Source organism: Octodon degus, unplaced genomic scaffold (assembly GCF_000260255.1).
Source record: "Octodon degus isolate 3935 unplaced genomic scaffold, OctDeg1.0 scaffold00030, whole genome shotgun sequence".
Taxonomy (NCBI): Eukaryota; Metazoa; Chordata; class Mammalia; order Rodentia; family Octodontidae; genus Octodon; species Octodon degus.
In genome coordinates this window covers 9,393,798-9,409,854 of record NW_004524606.1, presented here as the reverse complement: position 1 = coordinate 9,409,854, position 16,057 = coordinate 9,393,798, and the positions used below count along the sequence as shown (strand labels likewise).

The 16,057-nt window shown below is 43.8% G+C and overlaps 1 protein-coding gene across 6 annotated transcripts in view; it reads left to right on the top strand.

The window, feature by feature from the left end:
- The window catches only part of Foxp1 (forkhead box P1), a 588,512-nt gene that overhangs the window by 202,431 nt on the left and 370,024 nt on the right, over positions 1 to 16,057 (top strand). For 5 of the 6 annotated variants that reach the window (XM_023713297.1, XM_004629500.3, XM_023713292.1 and 2 more), the window contains one exon: positions 12,842 to 12,936. The exons of the other annotated variant lie outside the window; for it this stretch is intronic. The gene's annotated coding sequence lies outside the window, so the exon portion shown is untranslated. The remainder of the gene's footprint in view (positions 1 to 12,841; positions 12,937 to 16,057) is intronic. 6 annotated transcript variants of the gene reach the window in all.

The window sequence follows — 16,057 nt, the reverse complement described above, 5'->3', positions numbered from 1 at the left end:
AGGATAGTTCTCTAGCATTTAAGGGCCAGATATTTTACCTTCCAGTCCATAGGTATTCCATCAAACCCTCAAATTATGCTCTTTAAAAAAAAAACTCTAGGTCCTTAATTATAATATTTACCTTTTTGAAGCTATACAAATGTAATACATTTTTATTTTAAGAGTCACCCTGAAATAGTTCCAAGTCTACTTTTTTCAAGTCACCTTCCCCATTCTGAGACTTTTGCTTTGTCGGAGAACAGCTAAAACAAGTGATTTTTGCCCCGCTCCCCCCGTCTCTTTATGCCGTGGTGCTTATTTCCAGGTGTGAACTTGGAGCATTCTTCTTGGAGATAGCATTTCATCTGCTCTGTTGTTGCAGCTTGGATTGTATTCTTGTACTCTCTATTCTCTATTTGGGGATTCATCCAAGTTCTCAGATATGGGACATTTAGGACTTCATTTCAGTGTTGATAAGCCGAGAATTCATTTGAAACTGGCTTTTAGTTGTGGCTGTCTAGATTTTTACATCTCCAAGATAAAATCTACAGAACACAGAAATATAGAATCCAAACAAAAGACAGCAAATTACACATCATTCAATGACAATAAAAAATCATATACTATTTCTTTTCTTACCAGACTGTTCGGTCTATCTGAATTCTAACCATTTCTCTGTCCAGGACAACTATGTCTTCCAATGAACTTATCTGAGGCGAATTAAGAGAAAAACCCTTGGGACTTCCTTAGAGCCAGCTTAGGACCTGAGCAGCTCTTCACTTTATCATGTAGAGATCAGTAATCAGCTCTTCTTCCCTTTTCCTTCTCTTTCATTCTCCCTTTCCCTTTTCCCCTCCCTCCCATCTCTTCCATCTGTATTTCCTAACCCTAACCTTCCCTGAATTTTAAGCATCTCCCTGAATTTTAGAGTCATTTACTTTCCTACTAATATGGTAACAGATTTCCTAGTCTGTGGCTTTAATTTTATTTTTTTGTGGGGGGACTTTTGAAATGACTAGAGGTTTTCTCAGCATATTAGCTAGGAGATGAATTTTGTGGTAGGAAAAAGGACAGACACCCTTCTTGATCAGGATGCTAGCATTTAGGTCTGAAAATGCCCAATGACCAAAAAGCAATGAAAGTGAAATGCTGTTGAAGCCAACTTTGAGGCCCCTGCCTGTTTCTTCAGAGCACCAGAGCACTGCAGCTTTGCGACTGCCTGTTGAGTGGTTCAAATTCCAGCTCTCCAAAACTGGCAAGGACATAATGGTAGATGCATGTTATGGTATTTGGGTAGTGGGGCCATGCTAATTTTTCAGCTATTTGGTACTTGCGATAGTTTGGGACTTCAGATTTTCAGTTTATTCTGTGTTTTACAGAATAAAGACTCTTAAACCACTTGCACAGGAGACTCTTGTCTTAATAGTGTATATACAGAAATACTTGCATGTTTTATTGGAAGTTACTCTGTTCTGCTCCCTTTTCTGGGTGCTCCCTGCTGAGAAAGCATTGTAGAAATGGATGTCAACCAAGGGAGATTCATTCATTCCATACGTTGTCTAATTTCAAAAAATGTACACCGTCAATATTTTTTCTTAATTGAACAGTTTGTTGAACAGACGGGTGCTTTAATTATGGTGGTCTAAATTTACACACATTGCAGTGGTATTTTGCTACATTAATTACCTTACTTGTCAAGAGTAACAGGTAATTACTACATCAACTCACCCTCCTGCCGTAGATGGAAACATAACTTTATTTGAACAGATACAACAAAGCCAAGTGTAGCCTTCCCACACGGGCAGCCTCACTTGGAGTGGCGCTTTGCCTAGCACTGGGCTTGTGATGAACTGGAAAGAGATGGGCTCACTGTCTCACCTGCCCATGCAAGGCACGGGTCCACTAACCTTCACACTGCCTGAGCTTGTGAGCCACAGAGAACCTTCAGGATAACTGAGTGTGTTCACTCCTCTCCTTATAAAGGTTTCCCAGAGGATGTGCAACTTTCCAGAGGCCGCACACAAAAAAATAAGTCAGTGTGCAGATCAGAAATCAGCTCCACTTTTACCCCTTTGTGCTGCTTTTGTGAAGCAAAGTGTATTTTAATGATTTTTCTTGTAATTATAGCGAAATCTTTTGGTGTAGTAAAATCTGAATATTCATTCACTTCCTCTTCGTCATCTGAACTTCTAACCAATGCTTTGGCTGCCTTACAAAGAGTATTTATCCTATATTCTGTGGAACTGCCAGGTACAACTCATGTCATTTGATTTCCTCTCTAGTGTACTAGTGTCAGCTTTTATGACAGGTTGTGTTAAAATTCTACTTTAACATGTTTTTTTTAAGGTGTGAACATTTTGGAGCATATAGTATGCCCTTTGAAAAATCATGTAGCATTAACTTGCCTGGTTGCCATGGTATAGAAAGAAAAGATTCTGTCAACTTTTAGGTGTGTGCTGAATATACTCAATAGTGTAATTTGGGCATACTGTCTTAAAAGGCTTGGTCCTGTTATAAAACTATGAACTGGATAACATACAATACTTATAAGTAGCTTTGCAGAGTCCTCCAAGGTGGAGAGGCTCAGCTGATGAAGAGCTACAGGTAGAACCCACTAGTCTTCTTACAACTGGCAGGAGTGGGCAGTGTGGGGAAGCAGTGGGAGGAGTCTGGGCTCAAAGCCCTGCCCCGGAGACACTGGGAGGTGGCCTGTTGTGGTGTTTGGGGATTGTGAGCCAGAATCTCTTTCAGCCCTTCAGCCCTCTTCAATTTCTGATGCCTGAAATCCCTGCATAGGGATATCAGAGCTGTCCTTTTAGCCTGTTCACATCCAATTGCAAGTCACTCCAGGATTCTAACTTGCTATCTTATAGCTTCAGGGGATTTCCCCTTTTTCTTCTTTACTTTTCTGAATGGAAGGGTAGCAAAGGATAATGCAGTTGTGGAATTCTCCTCAGTGAGTGTCTACTGTGTGCCAGCTGTAGGACAGTCATGCTGCAGACAGCAGGCTGAGTGTGCTCGGCAGGGATGACCCAGGCCGCCACCTTGCACATGGGCTCAGCTTCTTACTGAGGGAAGCATAGATACACATGCGAAGAAGGAAGACACCACATACCTTGAGTGTCCATATGATCTGGTCAGAGAAGGGTACTTGGAAAGGAAGACTTGTGATTTCAGACCTAAGCTCAAGTCTGAGGTCCATAACAGCAAGCCCCAGTTCTGGCTTTACTTGCTGGGTGAGACAAGGCAGTAGGCAGTGCCTCAGGGTTTGCTGCATGCTCTGTGCCTGAGGAGTGTGAAACCTGCATGGCTCTGGGCAGTGTCAGCACTGGGAGTAGGGTAAGGGATGACGATGCTGGGGAAGAGGTTGAGGATGTCTGCAGAGCTGTATACCACAGAAGAGTGGCAGAGGGCTAGGCTGTAGTGTCAGGTGTTTCTTAGAACAGCAAAGGCTGAGGTGCTGGCTTGAGGTCAGCTTGGACACCTTGGACCAGGCTGCTTATGAGGCAGCTGGGATGCAGGGATGTCCTCCTGTAGGCTGGAAGCTTGATACCTCCAAGCTGGACCTTGAGGCTGGTGTCTGACTGAGGCCACAGCAGCAGCAACAGCAGCACCTGGCATGTGCTTGAAATTTCAGTTATCTTCACTGCAGCCACAGTGAATCAGAAGTGATATGAGTGGGCCTCATAATTTTGCTGTAATGAGCCTGAATAAATGATCGTGTATATACATTTAGTGTATCTGTAAAGTACGTGTACATATATCATGCATACATATACACATTACTTATGCATCTGTGTCTAACCTGCTAAGGTGCTGGGACTGTGATCAAATGTGCAGACCTCCTGACTCATCTCCCAGAGTGCTGGGATTCTAAGTGTGCACCACTAGGCTTGGTTCTGAGTCACATTTTTAAAGACACTATAGAAGGCAAAAGACTGGTTGTGTAAGGGCCTGGTATTTGTGCAGGTTCCTGTCTCAACCAGCAGTTCTAGGATGGAATCCTCCACATGATCTCTGTGTCCTCCCTGGGCCTGGCTCCCGCCCACTCTGTCACCTTTCATCTTGGGCCCCGCAGATCGTTTCTCCCGTGTAGCCTTGTCTGACCCTTGTGTTCAGGGCGAATCTCTGTGTTAATCATCCCCATGTGCGGCTGTTGGTGTTTCCTGAGAGGTTGGGCTTCCTGAGGGCAGAGACCTCATTTGTCTCGATTTCAAGCTCTATTTCATGTCAAACATAGTTTCTAGTGCATGGAAAGTGTTGAGAAATAACCAGCTAGGGGATACTCTCTTTCTGAGTTATCAGTCATTCTGTTCAGCCACTGCTGATGATGGGAAGGTGTGCCAGCGGTCAGTCCTGAAGGGAGAAGCACAGGATATTAAGATGTGACCATGAGGGTTAGAGATGAACTTTGATTTAAGGTCAGTTCTGATGAGGGTTATGATGTGGCATGACGGATCTTAGTCAGGATGTGCTAAGCCAGCTGCTGTGACAACTCACAGGTTTTGGTAGCCTGACATAATGAAGGTCCACGCTGTGCTGCCTTTTATTTATGCATATCTGCTGAACCTCCTCCATCTCGTATGTGGCTCATATACTATAGGGTTTCCATGGTCCCTGGGGAAAAGAAATGGGGTCCAGCTTCTTCCTATCACTTATGAGTGGCGCACTTTGCTTCTGCTCAAATCCTATTATACAGGCATCAGTCACCAGGCCCCACCAGAAATGCCTCAGAGTGGGCAGCATAAGCTTCTTGTGTGGCCACAGAGGAAGATGAAATGGAATTAGTTACCATGCCATGGTTTCACCCACCGTATGGCTTGGTTTTTAGCTACTGAGTTGTGGTCAGAACAAAACACAGTGCCTTGCGTTTTTGTAGCCTTCTCAGCAATAAATGCCCTTGACCAAGAATAGAGGGAGTATGCGGCTGTATTTAATTTTTGCATGCCGCAGGAGGATGTCTTTCATTGAGTCTCAGTAAGAGCTGGTCCTCCTCCATGGTCTGCAGGCCAGGTTGTTGATGAACTGACGCCAGCTGGCCATCCTTCCACTGTCCAGGAAATGTCCCATGTGCATGTTGACTCCCTCACTCTGCCAGCTCAGGATCTGTGAGGGTGTCCCTGACCCCTTTGGTATGCTGCCGTTGGTGCTGCTTCTCTTCTCCTGGAGTTTGCAGCTTTTGGGGAGAGGAGGTGCTTCTGAGCATGACCTGGCCCATTGCCACTCGTCATTGCTACAGACTTGCCTAGAACCACTGTTACATCATAAGGAGAAACCCAAAATTGCTTTCAGATTTGAACCTTTTGCTGACTCATCTGTTTATATTTATCCAGAAAATGATTAGAGAAATTTATTTTTAAGTAGAGAAAATATGTCGTATATAGGATGCACTATTTATTTATTTATTTATTTATTTATTTATTTATTTATTAATTATGTTTTTTAGACGGTCTTGTGCAATTTGGGCTGGCCTTGTGCTTATTTTTGTAGCCCCCAGGCTGATTTTCAACTTGGAGCCATCCTCTTTTCTGAACCTCCTGAGTTCTGGGATTGCAGATGTGTACCACCATGTCTGGGTTTCCAGTACTGGCACAAGCAGGTCTAGTGGTCGAACCTGGGACCTTGTGCTTGCCAGGTAGTTGCTTATGTTTCTGAGCTGTCTCCCCAGCCCTTAATAAGGAAGGGATATTGTTTTTCCCCACTTCAGTGCTGATCATGGCCACACTCAGATGGTAGCTGGGATTTTCATTTGGTCCTGTCCACCTCCTTCCTTCCTCCCATTTTTACCTAACCAGGGACAGAGGCTCACTGAGGAATATGGCAGAGTGTGTGTGTGTGTGTGTGTGTGTGTGTGTGTATAAGGTGTGTGTGTGGTTAAACTGGAAGCCAGAGAGCTCTGCAGAGCCCATGTCAGGTCAGCTAGGGCTGTGCTCATCATCTGGAAGCTTTTGATCTTGAAGGTCATACATCCTTAGAATACTGGGGAGACACTGAGAGAGCTTGTCTGCGTGTGTGTGTGTGTGTGTGTGTGTGTGTGTGTGTGTGAAGACAGTGATGAATGAGGACCACATTTATCATGTGTTTCTGGCCTCGGGAGGAGCCTCTGTAAGAGAGGTCGAGTGGGAAGAGCCTGGTGCCTTCTCCACGCTGACCCCAGAGCATGTCTTCTTCCGCTCCTGCGCACACCTGGCTGTCAGGTGCTCAACATCCAGCCTCAAAGCAGGCAGCACATTTGGGATAAATGCTTTTAAAATGCCAGGCTTTGTGATCAAGATGTATTTGGCTTTTAATGAGCAAATGACACAGACTTGCTTGAAGTTACTAAAAGACAAATTGCTGAGTGCCATCATGGAAAAAGGAGAAAGTATAACTTTGTACCAAGCAATTTATTTACAGCTATCATCTATAAGCAATCAACCTCTTTAAACAAAATTATTTAATTTCTTTTAAAGAATTGAAGTAAAAAATCTAATTTATGGAATCTCATTAAGATGAGTTTTCAAAAGTAAGGTGGTCTATTCATTTGCTTCAAGGAATGTTAATTGCCTGCACAAGATGATGTCAAGACTGTACTTGGGTTAGGAGAGAAGACATAAATCTCTGCTCCAGGGCACCTCCAGGCTGGAGGAAAGGCAGTGTAGAACCATTAATAAAGTAATACTTCTTATTTTTATTTTTTGTCAATACCTTTATATCTTTATTTTATATTTTATTTTTTTGTGATATTTTATTTTATTAATTTTTGTGCTGATAAAGTAAACCTTTTTAAAGACCACACAACTTTTTCAAATTATATAACTACTTTTTTAGCAATTACTTTGTTTTTAAAAATCTGAAAACAAAACATTCTAAGGAAAAAAAAAGTCCAGTCCAATCCCTATAGGATACTCTGTTAAAATTTATTATTTTGTTTTTGTTTTTTAGCATACTTTTACCCACTTGAGAATTGCTGCAGATAAGCCTTTTATGTCACGTTAAAAGAACTGTATGTACATGTCTCCATTTCCATCATCTTTTTTAATGATTACAAAATACTCTTTTGTCAGACTGGCCTGTCATTTACTTGCTTTTGCTGTTTTGGTTAGGTAAAACAGATTCATAAAATTTATTCATTTCATATCTGAAGTCATCTTGTACTCTTTCCTGCTATGATAAAACATAAATGGGAAACTAAGATTCTTTTACAAAATTATTTCCCCATGTATTGCTGAGCTTTGCCCGCTCTCCCCCATAAAACCCAAATCCTTGTTATGATAACTTTTACATTCTTGGGGGAATAATGGGGAATGTATTTGATATGTTTTTTCTGGCATATTCAGTCATTGGACACATTGCTCCTACCTTGAAATTGTTTAACAAAGAACATCCCTGAAATCCAAGAAAACTGTTTGGTTTTAATTTAGAGAGACTTCATGCCTGACTTTGAAACTTTTAAAGGATATCACTTTGGCTTCATGGCATTCACTCTTCCACTGATATTTTAAAATTACGTATTATTGATTTTGTTCCACTTGTTTTTTTTAAACAAAGAAGTCCCTAATATAAGCTCACCTTGAAGCTTTAAGGAAAGTGTTACCTAAAACACCTCAACATGGGGACTTGACTATACCCACAGAAAAACATGTCTGCTTTTCTTTCTTTTGTAAGTACTCTTTGAATTCCAGCTCTTCCTGGCTCAGGGTGTGGTTGGTGCTGTGAGCCCGCACGAGCCCTTTGAAAGGTGCCAAGGGGCAGGAGAAAATCAAGCGTTGGTATCAGAATTGAACCTGCTGGACCCCGAGTCCCACCAGTGGTCATCTCTTGAAGCTCTGGCGGGTGACAGCTACTCCCCTTAAGATCAGAAGTGCATTCCTGGCAGTCACACCTTTTGAGGGAAAATGCTAATCAGAACCTATTTCCCTTTGTTTTACATAGGAAAAAATTACTATGTATTATGTATGAATATGCTGAATCCCCATTTCTGTAAAGTAGCAGTTGGTAAATTATGATCTCTGCGCTTGTTTCTGTAAGTAGAGTTTTGTTGGAACACAACCACACCCATTTGTTGACTTGCAGTCCTGGAGCCCTTTCCTACTATGATGGCAGAGCTCAGCAGTTGTGGTAGTCAACTTGTGACTGCAAACCTAATTCACTGTGTGCTCTTTTACGGAAAAGTTTGCCAATCCATTTTTAAAAGCATGACATGTAGTGACATGCTTTTTATATATTAACAAAGGAGATATATAGATGTTCAAAACATTGATTACTCAACAACTCATGTGGTCTCAGTTTACAATTTTGTTTGGAATCTAGCTTTCTTTTTTAAAAATCCCCAAGAGCATCTTAGACACATCTCTTTTGTTACTGCCTTTTCAAAAACCTCTGCAGAACTTTCTGGCCTTCTACTATGTTCTAACTTACCACTTTCCCCTCACAAGTTTTATTTAAAATGTTGTCTTAAATTTGGAGAAGACTGTACATTTTTTTTTTCTTTTGTAAGAAGCAGTTAAAATTTTGTATTTGGAAATAAACATTTTCTCTGAAGGTTGGAGATGAAAGGCCAGTGGGAAATGTCAGCTGGGTTCTCCTTCGGGGGCATCTGCTTGGGTTTCACCTTCTGCAGCTCAGTCTTCTTGCCCATAAAGGGGGCATTAGACTTTTGAAGAATCCAGGAAGGACACGACCGCTGCATTTCCGGAAAATATTAGCTGTTCTTTTTCCGTTTCTCTTTCTTTAGCATAGTTGGAGAAGATTTTACTTTATAACAACAAAATACCTAAGGTAATTTTTCAAAATTTAAAGTGTTTATGCTTACTTCGGTTTGTCCAGAGACCCAGGTGGAAGGCAGGGCGCACTCGGACGGGCGTGTGCGGCGTTCGGGTCAGAGGCACCGGCTGGGGCTCAGGAGCAGTCCGTGGTGACCTGCGGAGGGCCTGGACTCTGTTCTCACCATCCACACCCAACCGGCCTCCCTGCAAAACTTAGGCTGGGTGACGCCACTCAGTGTAGAGCGCGGGCCTAGCACGTTGAAGGCCTGGCTTCAATCCCCGCCACCACCACTGCCGCCGCACGTACGTACGCACGCTCGAATGCACGCACGCACGCACACGCACGCACGCACGCATGCACATTGGCGGGCGCGGGGTGGAGGGCAGAGGGAGGTGGAGACACAGCTACAGCACACATGCCTGGGGCAGTCTTACCCCAGAGCATGCTTACCCTTCAGGCACCACACACTGTACTTTGTTTTTTTTTCGATGTGCCAGGGATCAAACTCAGGACCTTGCGCTTGACAAGCAAGCACTTATTCCACTGAGCTATCTCCTGCCCCCCCCCCCTCACTTTTCCATGTCATTGAGGATGGTGCTGTTGGTGACTCTAACTGGTTTTTCAGGGACCGAGGCTTATTACGTCCAGCGATTCGCAGGGGCTGAGTATTCTCTGCTGAGTCCCAGGGCCTATGACCACGGGAGGAGAGAGGGCCGTGGGATGACGGCACAGGTGACAGGGATCAGAAGGAAAGCGCGTCTGCTCGCCTTGGTCTGCCCTGCCACTCCGTGGCCACGACTCCAGCTTGGGGTCCAGGATGAAGAAACAGATTTGATGGCATTTACACCTGTGGCTTCAGACTGAGCATGTTTTCTTTGAGAGTTGTGAAAGGTGAGAGCTAACCATTAAGACATGATTCCGGTGAGGTCGATCGTCTGTCCACAGTGGGAGCCCATGGGAGGGAGGAGCAGTGTTTGGAGGTCATGATGCTGGTTTGGAACAGTTTATGTGGATACTTGTTTAAATACATTTTAAAAATTAGCCTAAATCTGCTTGCCATGTGTACCATTTAGGTATTGTGGTGTTCCAACAATTACAGCTCTATCTCAAGTAGATACGTACTTAAGAAATGTACTTAAATAGATACGGACTTAAGAAATGTTGTGTATAGTGACATTTTCATTCCTAATATAATCTATGTGGCCTCATATTTGTCTTGCTACTTTCTGAAATCAGAAGTCATTTTTAGTGTAGTAGATTTCTTTTCCAGGCACCAGTTAGAATGTTTGTGGAAATAGTACCTCTGTTATGTAATTCGAATTGCACAGTCTACAATGAACCCCATCAGGAGCATTTCAATTTTTCAATACCTCTAATAGATCTTAGCCTACCTTTTAAAAAAGTTATTCATTTTAAATTATGATTATATGAATATTTTAGGATTATAATCCTCATAAAATGAAGGCAAAATTCATCATACCAAAATAGAAATTTAATTTAAAATAGAACTTGATTACAAGGTTTAGTGGAATAGAAACAAGATATATGAAAGGATATTTAAACACTCTTTGAAAAATCCTCCACAGCACAGCTTTATAATCATTTTGAGAAAAACTACAATGCTCTTTATTGATCCTTTTGCAGATTAGATTTGAGCCAGTTTAAGAACAATTTTGTAAGGTTGAAACAGCACATGAAACCTAGCCTTTTGGTCACCGTGTGAAAAAAACTAATTTACAAATATGCAGTAAGATTCCTAAAATTGGTGATGTTTATTTCAGATGGAAATCATTCCTGACCATGTTGTGATCCAGAGGCCTTGCTCAAAAATTAAGTCCATCCATGGATGTGTGTCACTAAAGCAAGTTCCTTTTCCTTTTCTCAGTCCTGATAGCTTCCCCTCCTACCTGCCATGGTGTCCTTGATGATAGTTGAGGCAGAAAACGAGCGGAGTTGACTGCATTTGTTTTCTAATCAGCCTGTCCTTATTCATCCCTGTTGCTTCTTTGTTACATTAAAGTTCGAATTTACTATTCATGAAACACATTTTAATCAATGACCATATCAGACAAATGGAAGCTAAGCACTGGTTAGTATGTTGGAAATAAACACTAGGGCTCTCATTAATGTTGCTGTCTGAATAATTAGTTGAGCATCAAGTCTTGAGCCGCAGTGAAAGCAAGCTGGCTCCTCACTGGAAAGACAGGCTGACAGCCGCGTCTGGAGCACGGTCATTAGTGGGCCCAGCCATCAATGTCATGTTATTGTGTCAAATTAGTTAGTGTCCCCTTAGCAGAGAAACCAGACCTACAAATTATCCTCCTACATCCCTGGAAACTGTGTTTGCAAAACCTGCGATCAAGTGTGAGCAAATTATTCACATGGCTCATAAATTAACTAGTTTACAGGCTTATAACATTTTACAAGTGGATAATAAAGGATGGAAAAGTTTTCCGACTGCTTTGCCCTGCTGTGAGGGCTGACTGACCATAGTGTCTTCAGGGAGCACTTGGCTGAGAGTTTTTTTGTCAAGAGGAGCAACTTGGGGTATCAGAACGAATGGTTGCAATCACGGGCCTAAAAGGAAGCAAGCGTCGATCCATTGAAGGCCATATAATTAACTTTGTTATCTCATTACTCTGATAAATCTCTGACAATGGTCCTCTTTCTTGTGGTGCCAGTTATTCATTAATGAGTTCACCCATTAAGTTTGAATGATTACAGCCTCTACCAGTTGAATTATCTTTACAAATATTTTCGTACTCTTAAGCTGCTTTGTTGAAGAGGAATAAGGCCAATGCATCACATCTTGTAAGAATGAAAATTCTCGAGCAGTGATCTATTTGCAGCCTCCGTACGCCCAACAATCGGTGCCTAGAAAACAGTCTGGTCAAACCTGGCCTGAATCCACCTCTTGTCTAGACGAGACGCCTTTCAGGAGCACCCTCTCTGAGCTCTGGCTGGGCGCTGCTTGATAGACAGCCCACAGAGCTGCTGGAGATGAGTGACTATTCAAATCACAAACCTCTGTACACCATACATCTCCTTTTCAGTTTCGACTTCTCGAAAAGTTGATTAGGCTAGAAAACATGTACATTCATAGACTATTGCCTGCATTTACCATCAGAAGAGGGCCAAACCCCTCCTGCTGCCCGGGGAGCTCGAGGTGTGTTCTGGTTCTCTGATTTTGGTTTCCTATACTAGAGACAGGCCCTGTGGGTCCATTGTTCTCTTAGGGACCTGTGCAGAGACCTGGCATGGGAAGCTGTGCTCTTGACAGCTATTCACAAAACCTTTCTGAAAGTGCCCAAGAATGAGTTGACTAATCTGTCAGTGACTTCAGCTTACTTGGAATTGCACTTGGTAAATATTCTGCTAATCACCCAACCACACCTTGCAAGTGTGCAGCCTCAGCACGCGCGCACGCTATCTCGCGGAGACGCATGTGTCATGTGTCGCAGCTGCCTCCTGCCTCTGAGCCGCCGGCAGCAGCAGGGTTACCTGCTACACAGGTGAGCCTGCGGGCTCCAGGGGTGGGGGGAGCTGGGCTGTCTTCTCAGGTCTCTCCTGGGGGTCAGCTGCTCCTGCTGTGTGCAGAGAGGCCACAGGTTGAGGCCAAATCGGAGCCGTCACTTTAGACCCTTATACCTCCTTCTAGTATTTCTAAGGATGTGTTACCACTTTGTTCTGAGACTTTATCTTAAAATATAAAGCTGGGCACTGTGGGCAAATGTATATAATCCCTACACTCTCTGAGGCTGAGGAGGGAGATTGCACGTGGGACTCCAGCCTGAGTACCTCAGTGCAGCCCTTTCTCCAAAAATGGGGAGGGGAGTGCAGCTTGGCACTGAGGCACTGAGTTCGTGTCCCAGTAGCGGAAAGAAAATAAGACATTAAAGGACCAAATTTTTTAAAGTACATACCAGTTTCTTTACTGTGTAAAGTTCTTCTTCCAAGATATTGCACTCAGCCTCCAAGCCTAGGTCGAATCCAGCACCAGGAAGGAAGAGGCACTTAGTTCACATGTGGGCAAGGAAGCCCAGGCTCACGGGCAGAGCCGCTCTCGAGGCACCTCAGCCTGCTCTTGTAACCTCTCCTCCCTCTCTGCTTGCAGTGCTCCTCTGTGTGTCGCAGTCCTGTGCTGTTGTGCATGAGCCCTGCCAGTGACCCCAGGCTTTTTATGGCTGTGAGACACGTTCGCAGTTCTCGGTAAGTGGCAACCCTTCTAAGGTTAACCCACCAGCACCGCGCCCGGGAGCCTGGGCACCATCTTAGCATCAGACACTGACCTTGCAGCTAGTAGGTATGCGAGTGCTGCACCCTTCGCTGCAGCTGTGTGGCTCTCCAGGGTAGGATCAGTCACCTGGACCCCGTGTCTAGGAAGGTGGCCTAAAGGAGGGTTGGCAGTCTGTCTGCAAAGGGCCAGATAGTAAATGTGGCCACCCTCGTGGGCCACGTGGTCTCACTTGCAGCTGCTCCCCTCTGCCGTCTTATTACAGAAGTAGCCACAGGTAGTTTGGGCACAAAAGTGTATCACTGCATCTCAGTAAAACTTGGTTCCCAGAAACTGGCAGTGAGTCCTGTCTCACTCGCAGGCTTTGGTTTTCTGCCCTACTCTAGTGCCTCCCAGGCAGACACAGGACCTGCGAGGCTCACTGCTCAGTGGGTTCCAATCACTCTGACCTGGAGAAAAGAATCTGAGAGAAGCAGAAATGAAAAAAAGCACTTGGCTAGCGAGTATGGTGTCACATGCCTGTCATCCCAGCAGTCTGGGAGGTTGAGGCAGCAGCAGGCTGGCAAGCTCAAGCCCAGCCTGGGTGGCACAGCAACTTAGTGAGACCCTGGCTCAAAAAATAATAAAAGGACTGCAGCTGTCTCTCAGTGTGAAGGCCCTGGGTTCAGTCCCCAGTACTGCACAAAGGAAAGCACCTGCCCTCACCTGCGGGCAGAGTGCACTCATGAGGACAGAAGGAGGTGTGACGCATGAAGGACTCAACACCTCGGAAGCCCCTCGCCACATAGCTGGTGGCCTCACACAGGCTCTGCGTGTACCCAGCTCCATGCTGCCTTCTTCCCCTTGTTAATTGCACGGGCATGCATAGCTCTGCGAGTGTGGGGAACACGTTTTTGTTTCCTGAGTCATGTGGCTTGGCTGTAGGTTCCTCCTGCTTTACAGTTGATAGGTGAGCTGTTGAAATGTCTTTGGAGTATCCAATATGGAGGGAGGGGTGAACCGGTAGATTGTGGCAGGTAAAGATCAAATGCCAATGCAGAGCGATTAAATTTCCTTTGATCATCAGAATCTAAGGATGCTTTAAGATCTCCTACCTTTAATATAGGCTGTAATAAATACAGTGCTTTGAGACTCTATGAGAACATTTGAATTTCATAAGTCTTGCATGTCAAAACATAGAGACAGGCTACAAATATGCTTCCCTGGGCTAGCAGTACTAATTAGGAAGTAAAGCCGTACCCCAACAAATGGCTTTGGGAATCAAGGGGTAATCAGAATCCCAATTCACAAATTTAGCAGTTTGCTTTTCTTTTTGAAAATTGCAGTGTACTCTTACAGATATTTTCATATCATTGTATCATCATCTCAAAATTATTTTGATAACAGACATAACTATATGGGCATAAGGGGTTATCTGTAGTGTCGTAAAAGATATCTGAGGAGAGTAGTTTGTGTTTTCTGTTTGTCTGCTCCCCCTGTTGAAGTATGTTGCTCCATCCTCACAATCACGTTATGCTTGCTGCGTCTCCAGCCATTGCCTCTAAATCCTGAAAGAAAGTGGTGAAGACGCAGCAGACAAAAAGAGCAGCCCTCCCAAGTAAGGCAGTCCCCTTGAAAGAGCTTTTCTTGGGCTGGGAAATAGCTCCAAGGCATAAGCACCTACCAGTCAAGCACAAAGTTCCAAGTTTGATCCTCAGACCCACATATACTAGCCTGGAACCCTGGGTGCTTTTTGTCATGCCGGCCCTGGAATCTCAGGTGCTTTTTGCTGTGCTGGCCCTGGAACCTGGTGTGGTAGCACACATCTGTAATCCCAGTACTTGGGAGGTTGAGACAGGAGGATTACTAGGAGTTTGAGATCAATCTGGGGGCTACAAAAGTGGAATATGCAAGCCCAGCCTGAACTGCATAGTGAGACCCTGTCTAAAAAACAAAAGAAAAAGAAAGAAAGAAAAACAGAAAAAGAAAATTACAAAAAAACCCCAACAAACTCTTATGACTTATTCTTACATATCATTAGCCATGCCTAACTCTAAGGTCATACGTGAAAGTATCAAGTTTAAGAAATAGTAACATTCATGGGGCTGGTGAGATGGCTCAGTGGTCTAAAGCACCTACTTAGAACAAGCTTAGCAAAGCACAGGGACTGCGGTTCAATCCCCCAGCACCACATGCCAGCCAGCCCTGCCCCCTGGTGGGCTGAGCTGGCCACACACACACACACACACACACACACACACACACACACATAAATAAATAAAATTTTAAAAAAGAAGAAATAGTAACATTCAATAATATGTCCAGTCTTATATAACTATATCTATTGATCTGAGCAACAGATTTGATGATAAAAATAGATAATGTATCAACCATTGTTAATCATTCTTGCTTTGAAAATCTGTAACATATGTATTATCGTATGTTACCCTGTTTCTGTCTTTGTTTCTGATTTTTGTTCTTGCTTTTGTTTTTACTCTTCAAAACAAAATACAATTATAATTGAAAAAGATGATGTCTTCTGGGTTCTAGCAGTAGGGAAGAAAAGCTGTAGTTGTAGTTGTAGTTAGTTAAATAAATCATGGTGTCTATTTTTTTACATGTTCAGTTTGTATTTATTTTCAGTGAATATCTACTGTCTTCTGTTGACTAGTGTCTTGTTTGAACTTTATATGCTAGAATTTCAGCCTATTTGATTTTTAATAGATACATATCTCAGGAAACATGATAGGATGATAGCAGTCTTTACTGGAAGTGCCATGGCAAGTCTGAGAAGTATTTTTTGTTTCAAGAGAGCCCCACACTGACGTTCAAGCTCCTGTGTATGTAGACCTTCTCCTTCCTTGTGGGTGAGCCCTTGTCCAGGTGACGGTGGCAGGCATGCTGGCCTCCAGCTTGTGTGGGTGGCACTGCTGATGGCTATGTGCTGTGCCTCTGTCCTTACCTGGACTTGGGAATGGGACATCACCTTCACCCTAGCCTGCTGTGGGCCCTGGTCCTGCACTCAGGCCACCTGGGATCAGGTGGCAAACATCCTGGCCCTGGCCGAGTGTTCTGTTCCAGATTGGCCTGTACAGCATAAGATGTGAGAATTCCCAG